This window comes from Callionymus lyra, unplaced genomic scaffold, assembly GCF_982586985.1.
Source record: "Callionymus lyra unplaced genomic scaffold, fCalLyr1.hap1.1 HAP1_SCAFFOLD_120, whole genome shotgun sequence".
Lineage (NCBI taxonomy): Eukaryota > Metazoa > Chordata > Actinopteri > Syngnathiformes > Callionymidae > Callionymus > Callionymus lyra.
Window position 1 is genome coordinate 10001 of NW_028258600.1, and position 12500 is coordinate 22500.

At 60.0% G+C, this 12500-nt stretch overlaps 1 non-coding gene across 1 annotated transcript; it reads right to left on the reverse strand.

Moving 5' to 3' along the window:
* Window positions 1-7885: 7885 nt before the first annotated feature.
* Window positions 7886-8004, reverse strand: LOC148058276 (5S ribosomal RNA). Its single transcript, XR_015709993.1, has one exon. It is a non-coding gene; the product is annotated as a 5S ribosomal RNA (ribosomal RNA).
* Between the last annotated feature and the right edge of the window lie 4496 nt (window positions 8005-12500).

Consider the following 12500-nt stretch of genomic DNA (forward strand, 5'->3'; position numbering starts at 1 on the left):
GGGGGCCCTCCGATGGCGGGTCACGTTGGCAGATCGGTCATCGGTGTAGGTGGTATCACAGTGCGTCCATGACGCGCGAAGGTCGGCTTGAGCCTGAGCTCTTTCCCCGCCGCCTGCGCTGGAGCTCGATACTCTGTCCAAGTATCCTTCGCTCCTATTAACCTCTAGGTGGTTGCGCTCGTGACATCAAAAAGACCACTTTTTGAAGAGCAGTCACACTCGGAAAAAATTTCTTTCGTCAGGCAAAAGAACCAGAGTTCTCCGCGGCCATCCACTTCCAACCTTGTCCGACTTTGAGGCACCAGGCTCGGCCACCCTCCGAGCCTTTTCCTTCCCTCTCCTGTTATGGTGCCTCCCTATTAACCTCTAGGTGGTTGCGCTCGTGACATCAAAAAGACCACTTTTTGAGGAGCAGTCACACTCGGAAAAAATTTCTTTCGTCAGGCAAAAGAACCAGAGTTCTCCGCGGCCATCCACTCCAACCTTGTCCGACTTTGAGGCACCAGGCTCGGCCACCCTCCGAGCCTTTTCCTTCCCTCTCCTGTTATGGTGCCTCCCTATTAACCTCTAGGTGGTTGCGCTCGTGACATCAAAAAGACCACTTTTTGAAGAGCAGTCACACTCGGAAAAAATTTCTTTCGTCAGGCAAAAGAACCAGAGTTCTCCGCGGCCATCCACTCCAACCTTGTCCGACTTTGAGGCACCAGGCTCGGCCACCCTCCGAGCCTTTTCCTTCCCTCTCCTGTTATGGTGCCTCCCTATTAACCTCTAGGTGGTTGCGCTCGTGACATCAAAAAGACCACTTTTTGAGGAGCAGTCACACTCGGAAAAAATTTCTTTCGTCAGGCAAAAGAACCAGAGTTCTCCGCGGCCATCCACTCCAACCTTGTCCGACTTTGAGGCACCAGGCTCGGCCACCCTCCGAGCCTTTTCCTTCCCTCTCCTGTTATGGTGCCTCCCTATTAACCTCTAGGTGGTTGCGCTCGTGACATCAAAAAGACCACTTTTTGCAGAGCAGTCACACTCGGAAAAAATTTCTTTCGTCAGGCAAAAGAACCAGAGTTTTCAGCGGCCATCCACTCCAACCTTGTCCGATTTTGAGGCACCAGGCTCGGCCACCCTCCGAGCCTTTTCACTCCCTCTCCTGTTATGGTGCCTCCCTATTAACCTCTAGGTGGTTGCGCTCGTGACATCAAAAAGACCACTTTTTGAGGAGCAGTCACACTCGGAAAAAATTTCTTTCGTCAGGCAAAAGAACCAGAGTTCTCCGCGGCCATCCACTCCAACCTTGTCCGACTTTGAGGCACCAGGCTCGGCCACCCTCCGAGCCTTTTCCTTCCCTCTCCTGTTATGGTGCCTCCCTATTAACCTCTAGGTGGTTGCGCTCGTGACATCAAAAAGACCACTTTTTGCAGAGCAGTCACACTCGGAAAAAATTTCTTTCGTCAGGCAAAAGAACCAGAGTTTTCAGCGGTCATCCACTCCAACCTTGTCCGATTTTGAGGCACCAGGCTCGGCCACCCTCCGAGCCTTTTCCTTCCCTCTCCTGTTATGGTGCCTCCCTATTAACCTCTAGGTGGTTGCGCTCGTGACATCAAAAAGACCACTTTTTGCAGAGCAGTCACACTCGGAAAAAATTTATTTCGTCAGGCAAAAGAACCAGAGTTTTCAGCGGCCATCCACTCCAACCTTGTCCGATTTTGAGGCACCAGGCTCGGCCACCCTCCGAGCCTCCGAGCCTTTTCACTCCCTCTCCTGTTATGGTGCCTCCCTATTAACCTCTAGGTGGTTGCGCTCGTGACATCAAAAAGACCACTTTTTGAGGAGCAGTCACACTCGGAAAAAATTTCTTTCGTCAGGCAAAAGAACCAGAGTTCTCCGCGGCCATCCACTCCAACCTTGTCCGACTTTGAGGCACCAGGCTCGGCCACCCTCCGAGCCTTTTCCTTCCCTCTCCTGTTATGGTGCCTCCCTATTAACCTCTAGGTGGTTGCGCTCGTGACATCAAAAAGACCACTTTTTGAAGAGCAGTCACACTCGGAAAAAATTTCTTTCGTCTGGCAAAAGAACCAGAGTTTTCAGCGGTCATCCACTCCAACCTTGTCCGACTTTGAGGCACCAGGCTCGGCCACCCTCCGAGCCTTTTCACTCCCTCTCCTGTTATGGTGCCTCCCTATTAACCTCTAGGTGGTTGCGCTCGTGACATCAAAAAGACCACTTTTTGCAGAGCAGTCACACTCGGAAAAAAATTTCTTTCGTCAGGCAAAAGAACCAGAGTTTTCAGCGGTCATCCACTCCAACCTTGTCCGATTTTGAGGCACCAGGCTCGGCCACCCTCCGAGCCTTTTCACTCCCTCTCCTGTTATGGTGCCTCCCTATTAACCTCTAGGTGGTTGCGCTCGTGACATCAAAAAGACCACTTTTTGCAGAGCAGTCACACTCGGGAAAAATTTCTTTCGTCTGGCAAAAGAACCAGAGTTTTCAGCGGTCATCCACTCCAACCTTGTCCGATTTTGAGGCACCAGGCTCGGCCACCGTCCGAGCCTTTTCACTCCCTCTCCTGTTATGGTGCCTCCCTATTAACCTCTAGGTGGTTGCGCTCGTGACATCAAAAAGACCACTTTTTGCAGAGCAGTCACACTCGGAAAAAATTTCTTTCGTCTGGCAAAAGAACCAGAGTTTTCAGCGGTCATCCACTCCAACCTTGTCCGATTTTGAGGCACCAGGCTCGGCCACCCTCCGAGCCTTTTCACTCCCTCTCCTGTTATGGTGCCTCCCTATTAACCTCTAGGTGGTTGCGCTCGTGACATCAAAAAGACCACTTTTTTCAGAGCAGTCACACTCGGGAAAAATTTCTTTCGTCTGGCAAAAGAACCAGAGTTATCAGCGGTCATCCACTCCAACCTTGTCCGACGTTGAGGCACCGATGTCGGCCAAGTTCTGAGCGTTCCACCGCCGAATGCCACTGGTCCTCAACACAGCGGACTTCCAATCCAACCTTGTCCGACTTTGAGGCACCGAAGTCGGCCTCAGCCCGAGCCTTCCCCCGCCGACCTCACTGGAGCCCGCCATCCAGGGACCGGCGGAGGTCGCCCGCATGACCGCGGCAAAGTGTCTCAAAGTCGGGCACGACCGCTCGAGTCACCCGCCAACCCGGTCCGGGGCACCTCCAGGGACCGGCGGAGGTCGCCCGCATGACCGCGGCAAAGTGTCTCAAAGTCGGGCATGACCGCTTGAGTCACCCGCCAACCCGGTCCGGGGCACCTCCAGGGACCGGCGGAGGACGCCCGCATGACCGCGACAAAGTGTCTCAAAGTCGGGCACGACCGCTCGAGTCACCCGCCAACCCGGTCCGGGGCACCTCCAGGGACCGGCGGAGGACGCCCGCATGACCGCGACAAAGTGTCTCAAAGTCGGGCACGACCGCTCGAGTCACCCGCCAACCCGGTCCGGGGCACCTCCAGGGACCGGCGGAGGAGGCCCGCATGACCGCGACAAAGTGTCTCAAAGTCGGGCATGACCGCTCGAGTCACCCGCCAACCCGGTCCGGGGCACCTCCGGGGACCGGCGGAGGACGCCCGCATGACCGCGACAAAGTGTCTCAAAGTCGGGCACGACCGCTCGAGTCACCCGCCAACCCGGTCCGGGGCACCTCCAGGGACCGGCGGAGGACGCCCGCATGCCCGCGACAAAGTGTCTCAAAGTCGGGCACGACCGCTCGAGTCACCCGCCAACCCGGTCCGGGGCACCTCCAGGGACCGGCGGAGGACGCCCGCATGACCGCGACAAAGTGTCTCAAAGTCGGGCATGACCGCTCGAGTCACCCGCCAACCCGGTCCGGGGCACCTCCGGGGACCGGCGGAGGACGCCCGCATGACCGCGACAAAGTGTCTCAAAGTCGGGCACGACCGCTCGAGTCACCCGCCAACCCGGTCCGGGGCACCTCCAGGGACCGGCGGAGGACGCCCGCATGACCGCGACAAAGTGTCTCAAAGTCGGGCACGACCGCTCGAGTCACCCGCCAACCCGGTCCGGGGCACCTCCAGGGACCGGCGGAGGACGCCCGCATGACCGCGACAAAGTGTCTCAAAGTCGGGCATGACCGCTCGAGTCACCCGCCAACCCGGTCCGGGGCACCTCCGGGGACCGGCGGAGGACGCCCGCATGACCGCGACAAAGTGTCTCAAAGTCGGGCACGACCGCTCGAGTCACCCGCCAACCCGGTCCGGGGCACCTCCGGGGAGCAGTGGAGGTCGCTCGCATGACCGCGACAAAGTGTCTCAAAGTCGGGCATGACCGCTCGAGTCGCCCGCCATCCCGGTCCGGAGCTCAACACTTTGTCGTTTTTTCCACTCCCTCCCCATTAACCTCTAGGTGGTTGCGCTCGTGACATCAAAAAGACCACTTTTTGCAGAGCAGTCACACTCGGAAAAAATTCGTTTCGTCTGGCAAAAGAACCAGAGTTCTCAGCGGGCTTCCAGTCCAACCTTGTCCGATTTTGAGGCACCAGGCTCGGCCACAGTCCGAGCCCATTCACTCCCTCCCCTGTTGTACTCGCTCCCTATTAACCTCTAGGTGGTTGCGCTCGTGACATCAAAAAGACCACTTTTTGAGGAGCAGTCACACTTAGGAAAAATCCGTTTGCGCTCACACCATCCCTCCCCATTAACCTCTAGGTGGTTGCGCTCGTGACATCAAAAAGACCACTTTTTGAGGAGCAGTCACACTTAGGAAAAATCCGTTTGCGCTCACACCATCCCTCCCCATTAACCTCTAGGTGGTTGCGCTCGTGACATCAAAAAGACCACTTTTTGAGGAGCAGTCAGACACCGAGGTTTTCTGGATTTATGTCCGTTTTCCTGGTTCTCTGACTCGGGCACCTTGTGACCGACATCCCCCCCTTCCCTGGTTCTATTTTGCCGATACTTTGGTGAGTTTTCTACCCGCAAACCAAGCCCCCCAAGCCCGCCGCCTGGTGGGGGAGCATGCCGCCTGGCCCGGTTCTATTTTAGGTCACTTTGGTGAGTTTTCTACCCGCAAACCAAGCCCCCCAAGCCCGCCGCCTGGTGGGGGAAGAGGCCCCCTGGTCCCGGTTCTATTTTAGGACACTTTGGTGAGTTTTCTACCCGCAAACCAAGCCCCCCAAGCCCGCCGCCTGGTGGGGGAAGAGGCCCCCTGGTCCCGGTTCTATTTTAGGACACTTTGGTGAGTTTTCTACCCGCAAACCAAGCCCCCCAAGCCCGCCGCCTGGTGGGGGAACATGCCGCCTAGCCCGGTTCTATTTTAGGTCACTTTGGTGAGTTTTCTACCCGCAAACCAAGCCCCCCAAGCCCGCCGCCTGGTGGGGGAACATGCCCCCTGGTCCTGGTTCTATTTTAGGACACTTTGGTGAGTTTTCTACCCGCAAACCAAGCCCCCCAAGCCCGCCGCCTGGTGGGGGAACATGCCCCCTGGTCCTGGTTCTATTTTAGGACACTTTGGTGAGTTTTCTACCCGGAAACCAAGCCCCCCAAGCCCGCCACCTGGTGGGGGAACATGCCCCCTGGTCCTGGTTCTATTTTAGGACACTTTGGTGAGTTTTCTACCCGCAAACCAAGCCCCCCAAGCCCGCCGCCTGGTGGGGGAACATGCCCCCTGGTCCTGGTTCTATTTTAGGACACTTTGGTGAGTTTTCTACCCGGAAACCAAGCCCCCCAAGCCCGCCACCTGGTGGGGGAAGAGGCCCCCTGGTCCCGGTTCTATTTTAGGACACTTTGGTGAGTTTTCTACCCACACTGCAGGTCCCCAAATGCCGCCATCTGGTGGGGGAACATGCCGCCTGCACCGGTTCTATTTTAAGTCACTTTGGTGAGTTTTCTGCCCACACTACGGGTCCCCAAATGCCGCCATCTGGTGGGGGAACATGCCGCCTGCACCGGTTCTATTTTAAGTCACTTTGGTGAGTTTTCTGCCCACACTACGGGTCCCCAAATGCCGCCATCTGGTGGGGGAACATGCCGCCTGCACCGGTTCTATTTTAAGTCACTTTGGTGAGTTTTCTGCCCACACTACGGGTCCCCAAATGCCGCCATCTGGTGGGGGAACATGCCGCCTGCACCGGTTCTATTTTAAGTCACTTTGGTGAGTTTTCTGCCCACACTACGGGTCCCCAAATGCCGCCATCTGGTGGGGGAACATGCCGCCTGCACCGGTTCTATTTTAAGTCACTTTGGTGAGTTTTCTACCCACACTACGGGTCCCCAAATGCCGCCATCTGGTGGGGGAACATGCCGCCTGCACCGGTTCTATTTTAAGTCACTTTGGTGAGTTTTCTACCCACACTACGGGTCCCCAAATGCCGCCATCTGGTGGGGGAACATGCCGCCTGCACCGGTTCTATTTTAAGTCACTTTGGTGAGTTTTCTACCCACACTACGGGTCCCCAAATGCCGCCATCTGGTGGGGGAACATGCCGCCTGCGCCGGTTCTATTTTAAGTCACTTTGGTGAGTTTTCTGCCCACACTACGGGTCCCCAAATGCCGCCATCTGGTGGGGGAACATGCCGCCTGCACCGGTTCTATTTTAAGTCACTTTGGTGAGTTTTCTGCCCACACTACGGGTCCCCAAATGCCGCCACCTGGTGGGGGAACTGCCGCCTAGTCCCGGTTCTATTTTAGGTCACTTTTCTCACTTTCTGACCCACAAATAATGCCCCAAATGCCGCCGCCTGGTGGGGGGAACTGCCGCCTAGTCCCGGTTCTATTTTAGGTCACTTTTCTCACTTTCTGACCCACAAATAATGCCCCAAATGCCGCCGCCTGGTGGGGGGAACTGCCGCCTAGTCCCGGTTCTATTTTAGGTCACTTTTCTCACTTTCTGACCCACAAATAATGCCCCAAATGCCGCCGCCTGGTGGGGGGAACTGCCGCCTAGTCCCGGTTCTATTTTAGGTCCCTTTTCTCACTTTCTGACCCACAAATAATGCCCCAAATGCCGCCGCCTGGTGGGGGGAACTGCCGCCTAGTCCCGGTTCTATTTTAGGTCCCTTTTCTCACTTTCTGACCCACAAATAATGCCCCAAATGCCGCCGCCTGGTGGGGGGAACTGCCGCCTAGTCCCGGTTCTATTTTAGGTCACTTTTCTCACTTTCTGACCCACAAATAATGCCCCAAATGCCGCCGCCTGGTGGGGGGAACTGCCGCCTAGTCCCGGTTCTATTTTAGGTCACTTTTCTCACTTTCTGACCCACAAATAATGCCCCAAATGCCGCCGCCTGGTGGGGGGAACTGCCGCCTAGTCCCGGTTCTATTTTAGGTCACTTTTCTCACTTTCTGACCCACAAATAATGCCCCAAATGCCGCCGCCTGGTGGGGGGAACTGCCGCCTAGTCCCGGTTCTATTTTAGGTCCCTTTTCTCACTTTCTGACCCACAAATAATGCCCCAAATGCCGCCGCCTGGTGGGGGGAACTGCCGCCTAGTCCCGGTTCTATTTTAGGTCACTTTTCTCACTTTCTTACCCACAAATAATGCCCCAAATGCCGCCGCCTGGTGGGGGGAACTGCCGCCTAGTCCCGGTTCTATTTTAGGTCACTTTTCTCACTTTCTGACCCACAAATAATGCCCCAAATGCCGCCGCCTGGTGGGGGGAACTGCCGCCTAGTCCCGGTTCTATTTTAGGTCACTTTTCTCACTTTCTGACCCACAAATAATGCCCCAAATGCCGCCGCCTGGTGGGGGGAACTGCCGCCTAGTCCCGGTTCTATTTTAGGTCACTTTTCTCACTTTCTTACCCACAAATAATGCCCCAAATGCCGCCGCCTGGTGGGGGGAACTGCCGCCTAGTCCCGGTTCTATTTTAGGTCACTTTTCTCACTTTTCTACCCACAAATAATGGCAAAAAAAAATGCTTACAGCACCCAGTATTCCCAGGCGGTCTCCCATCCAAGTACTAACTGGGCCCGACCCTGCTTGGCTTCCGAGATCAGACGAGATCGGGCTCATTCAGGGTGGTGTGGCCGTAAGCGAGGGAAGCGCTTGTGAAATGCCCCAAAGTGTTGAAAATGTTCCCCAGGCCCCTGGTTCCCCATCCCCGCAGGAGGAGGCTCCCCAGGCCCCCTGGTTCCCCATCCCCGCAGGAGGAGGCTCCCCAGGCCCCCTGGTGCAGGAGGAGGCTCCCCAGGCCCCTGGTTCCCCATCCCCGCAGGAGGAGGCTCCCCAGGCCCCCTGGTTCCCCATCCCCGCAGGAGGAGGCTCCCCAGGCCCCATGGTTCCCCATCACCGCAGGAGGAGGCTCCCCAGGCCCCCTGGTTCCCCATCCCCGCAGGAGGAGGCTCCCCAGGCCCCCTGGTGCAGGAGGAGGCTCCCCAGGCCCCCTGGTTCCCCATCCCCGCAGGAGGAGGCTCCCCAGGCCCCCTGGTTCTCCATGCCCGCAGGAGGAGGCTCCCCAGGCCCCTGGTTCCCCATCCCCGCAGGAGGAGGCTCCCCAGGCCCCCTGGTTCTCCATGCCCGCAGGAGGAGGCTCCCCAGGCCCCCTGGTTCTCCATCCCCGCAGGAGGAGGCTCCCCAGGCCCCCTGGTTCTCCATCCCCGCAGGAGGAGGCTCCCCAGGCCCCCATGTTCTCCATGCCCGCAGGAGGAGGCTCCCCAGGCCCCTTGGTTCTCCATCCCCGCAGGAGTAGGCTCCCCAGGCGCCCTGGTTCTCCATCCCCGCAGGAGGAGGCTCCCCAGGCCCCCTGGTTCTCCATCCCCGCAGGAGGAGGCTCCCCAGGCCCCATGGTTCCCCATCACCGCAGGAGGAGGCTCCCCAGGCCCCCTGGTTCCCCATCCCCGCAGGAGGAGGCTCCCCAGGCCCCCTGGTTCTCCATCCCCGCAGGAGGAGGCTCCCCAGGCCCCCATGTTCTCCATGCCCGCAGGAGGAGGCTCCCCAGGCCCCTTGGTTCTCCATCCCCGCAGGAGGAGGCTCCCCAGGCCCCTGGTTCTCCATCCCCGCAGGAGGAGGCTCCCCAGGCGCCCTGGTTCTCCATCCCCGCAGGAGGAGGCTCCCCAGGCCCCCTGGTTCTCCATGCCCGCAGGAGGAGGCTCCCCAGGCCCCCTGGTTCTCCATGCCCGCAGGAGGAGGCTCCCCAGGCCCCCTGGTTCCCCATCCCCGCAGGAGGAGGCTCCCCAGGCCCCCTGGTGCAGGAGGAGGCTCCCCAGGCCCCTGGTTCCCCATCCCCGCAGGAGGAGGCTCCCCAGGCCCCCTGGTTCCCCATCCCCGCAGGAGGAGGCTCCCCAGGCCCCCTGGTGCAGGAGGAGGCTCCCCAGGCCCCATGGTTCCCCATCACCGCAGGAGGAGGCTCCCCAGGCCCCCTGGTTCCCCATCCCCGCAGGAGGAGGCTCCCCAGGCCCCCTGGTTCTCCATGCCCGCAGGAGGAGGCTCCCCAGGCCCCCTGGTTCTCCATCCCCGCAGGAGGAGGCTCCCCAGGCCCCCTGGTTCTCCATCCCCGCAGGAGGAGGCTCCCCAGGCCCCCATGTTCTCCATGCCCGCAGGAGGAGGCTCCCCAGGCCCCTTGGTTCTCCATCCCCGCAGGAGTAGGCTCCCCAGGCGCCCTGGTTCTCCATCCCCGCAGGAGGAGGCTCCCCAGGCCCCCTGGTTCTCCATCCCCGCAGGAGGAGGCTCCCCAGGCCCCATGGTTCCCCATCACCGCAGGAGGAGGCTCCCCAGGCCCCCTGGTTCCCCATCCCCGCAGGAGGAGGCTCCCCAGGCCCCCTGGTTCTCCATCCCCGCAGGAGGAGGCTCCCCAGGCCCCCATGTTCTCCATGCCCGCAGGAGGAGGCTCCCCAGGCCCCTTGGTTCTCCATCCCCGCAGGAGGAGGCTCCCCAGGCCCCTGGTTCTCCATCCCCGCAGGAGGAGGCTCCCCAGGCGCCCTGGTTCTCCATCCCCGCAGGAGGAGGCTCCCCAGGCCCCCTGGTTCTCCATGCCCGCAGGAGGAGGCTCCCCAGGCCCCCTGGTTCTCCATGCCCGCAGGAGGAGGCTCCCCAGGCCCCCTGGTTCCCCATCCCCGCAGGAGGAGGCTCCCCAGGCCCCCTGGTGCAGGAGGAGGCTCCCCAGGCCCCTGGTTCCCCATCCCCGCAGGAGGAGGCTCCCCAGGCCCCCTGGTTCCCCATCCCCGCAGGAGGAGGCTCCCCAGGCCCCCTGGTGCAGGAGGAGGCTCCCCAGGCCCCATGGTTCCCCATCACCGCAGGAGGAGGCTCCCCAGGCCCCCTGGTTCCCCATCCCCGCAGGAGGAGGCTCCCCAGGCCCCCTGGTTCTCCATCCCCGCAGGAGGAGGCTCCCCAGGCCCCCTGGTTCTCCATGCCCGCAGGAGGAGGCTCCCCAGGCCCCCTGCTTATCCATGCCCGCAGGAGGAGGCTCCCCAGGCCCCTGGTTCTCCATCCCCGCAGGAGGAGGCTCCCCAGGCCCCCTGGTTCTCCATGCCCGCAGGAGGAGGCTCCCCAGGCCCCCTGGTTCTCCATCCCCGCAGGAGGAGGCACCCCAGGCACCCTGGTTCTCCATCCCCGCAGGAGGAGGCTCCCCAGGCCCCCTGTTTCTCCATCCCCGCAGGAGGAGGCTCCCCAGGCCCCTGGTTCTCCATCCCCGCAGGAGGAGGCTCCCCAGGCCCCCTGGTTCTCCATCCCCGCAGGAGGAGGCTCCCCAGGCCCCCTGGTTCTCCATGCCCGCAGGAGGAGGCTCCCCAGGCCCCCTGCTTATCCATGCCCGCAGGAGGAGGCTCCCCAGGCCCCTGGTTCTCCATCCCCGCAGGAGGAGGCTCCCCAGGCCCCCTGGTTCTCCATCCCCGCAGGAGGAGGCTCCCCAGGCCCCCTGGTTCCCCATGCCCGCAGGAGGAGGCTCCCCAGGCCCCCTGGTTCTCCATCCCCGCAGGAGGAGGCCCCCCAGGCCCCTGGTTCCCCATCCCCGCAGGAGGAGGCTCCCCAGGCCCCCTGGTTCTCCATGCCCGCAGGAGGAGGCTCCCCAGGCTCCTGGTTGGGAGAGGGGGAAAAAGACCAAAGTGTTTAAAAATGCCCCCAAAGTGTTGAAAATGTTCCCCAGGCCCCTGGTTCCCCATCCCCGCAGGAGGAGGCTCCCCAGGCCCCCTGGTTGGGAGAGGGGGAAAAAGAGCAAAGTGTTTAAAAATGCCCCAAAGTGTTGAAAATGTTCCCCAGGCCCCTGGTTCCCCATCCCCGCAGGAGGAGGCTCCCCAGGCCCCCTGGTTGGGAGAGGGGGAAAAAGAGCAAAGTGTTTAAAAATGCCCCAAAGTGTTGAAAATGTTCCCCAGGCCCCTGGTTCCCCATCCCCGCAGGAGGAGGCTCCCCAGGCCCCCTGGTTGGGAGAGGGGGAAAAAGAGCAAAGTGTTTAAAAATGCCCCAAAGTGTTGAAAATGTTCCCCAGGCCCCTGGTTCCCCATCCCCGCAGGAGGAGGCTCCCCAGGCCCCCTGGTTGGGAGAGGGGGAAAAAGAGCAAAGTGTTTAAAAATGCCCCCAAAGTGTTGAAAATGTTCCCCAGGCCCCTGGTTCCCCATCCCCGCAGGAGGAGGCTCCCCAGGCCCCCTGGTTGGGAGAGGGGGAAAAAGAGCAAAGTGTTTAAAAATGCCCCAAAGTGTTGAAAATGTTCCCCAGGCCCCTGGTTCCCCATCCCCGCAGGAGGAGGCTCCCCAGGCCCCCTGGTTGGGAGAGGGGGAAAAAGAGCAAAGTGTTTAAAAATGCCCCAAAGTGTTGAAAATGTTCCCCAGGCCCCTGGTTCCCCATCCCCGCAGGAGGAGGCTCCCCAGGCCCCCTGGTTGGGAGAGGGGGAAAAAGAGCAAAGTGTTTAAAAATGCCCCAAAGTGTTGAAAATGTTCCCCGGCCTCCTGGTACCCCATCCCCGCATGAGGATGTCACCCAGGCCCCTGGTTCTCCATCCCCGCAGGAGGAGGGATTGTGGGTGGGAGAGGGAAAAAAAGGCTAAAGTGTTTAAAAATGCCCCAAAGTGTTGAAAATGTTCCCCGGCCTCCTGGTACCCCATCCCCGCATGAGGATGTCACCCAGGCCCCTGGTTCTCCATCCCCGCAGGAGGAGGGATTGTGGGTGGGAGAGGGAAAAAAAAGAGCAAAGTGTTTAAAAATGCCCCAAAGTGTTGAAAATGTTCCCCAGCCTCCTGGTAGCCCATCCCCGCATGAGGATGTCACCCAGGCCCCTGGTTCTCCATCCCCGCAGGAGGAGGGATTGTGGGTGGGAGAGGGAAAAAAAGGCTAAAGTGTTTAAAAATGCCCCAAAGTGTTGAAAATGTTCCCCGGCCTCCTGGTACCCCATCCCCGCATGAGGATGTCACCCAGGCCCCTGGTTCTCCATCCCCGCAGGAGGAGGGATTGTGGGTGGGAGAGGGAAAAAAAGGCTAAAGTGTTTAAAAATGCCCCAAAGTGTTGAAAATGTTCCCCGGCCTCCTGGTACCCCATCCCCGCATGAGGATGTCACCCAGGCCCCTGGTTCTCCATCCCCGCAGGAGGAGGGATTGTGGGTGGGAGA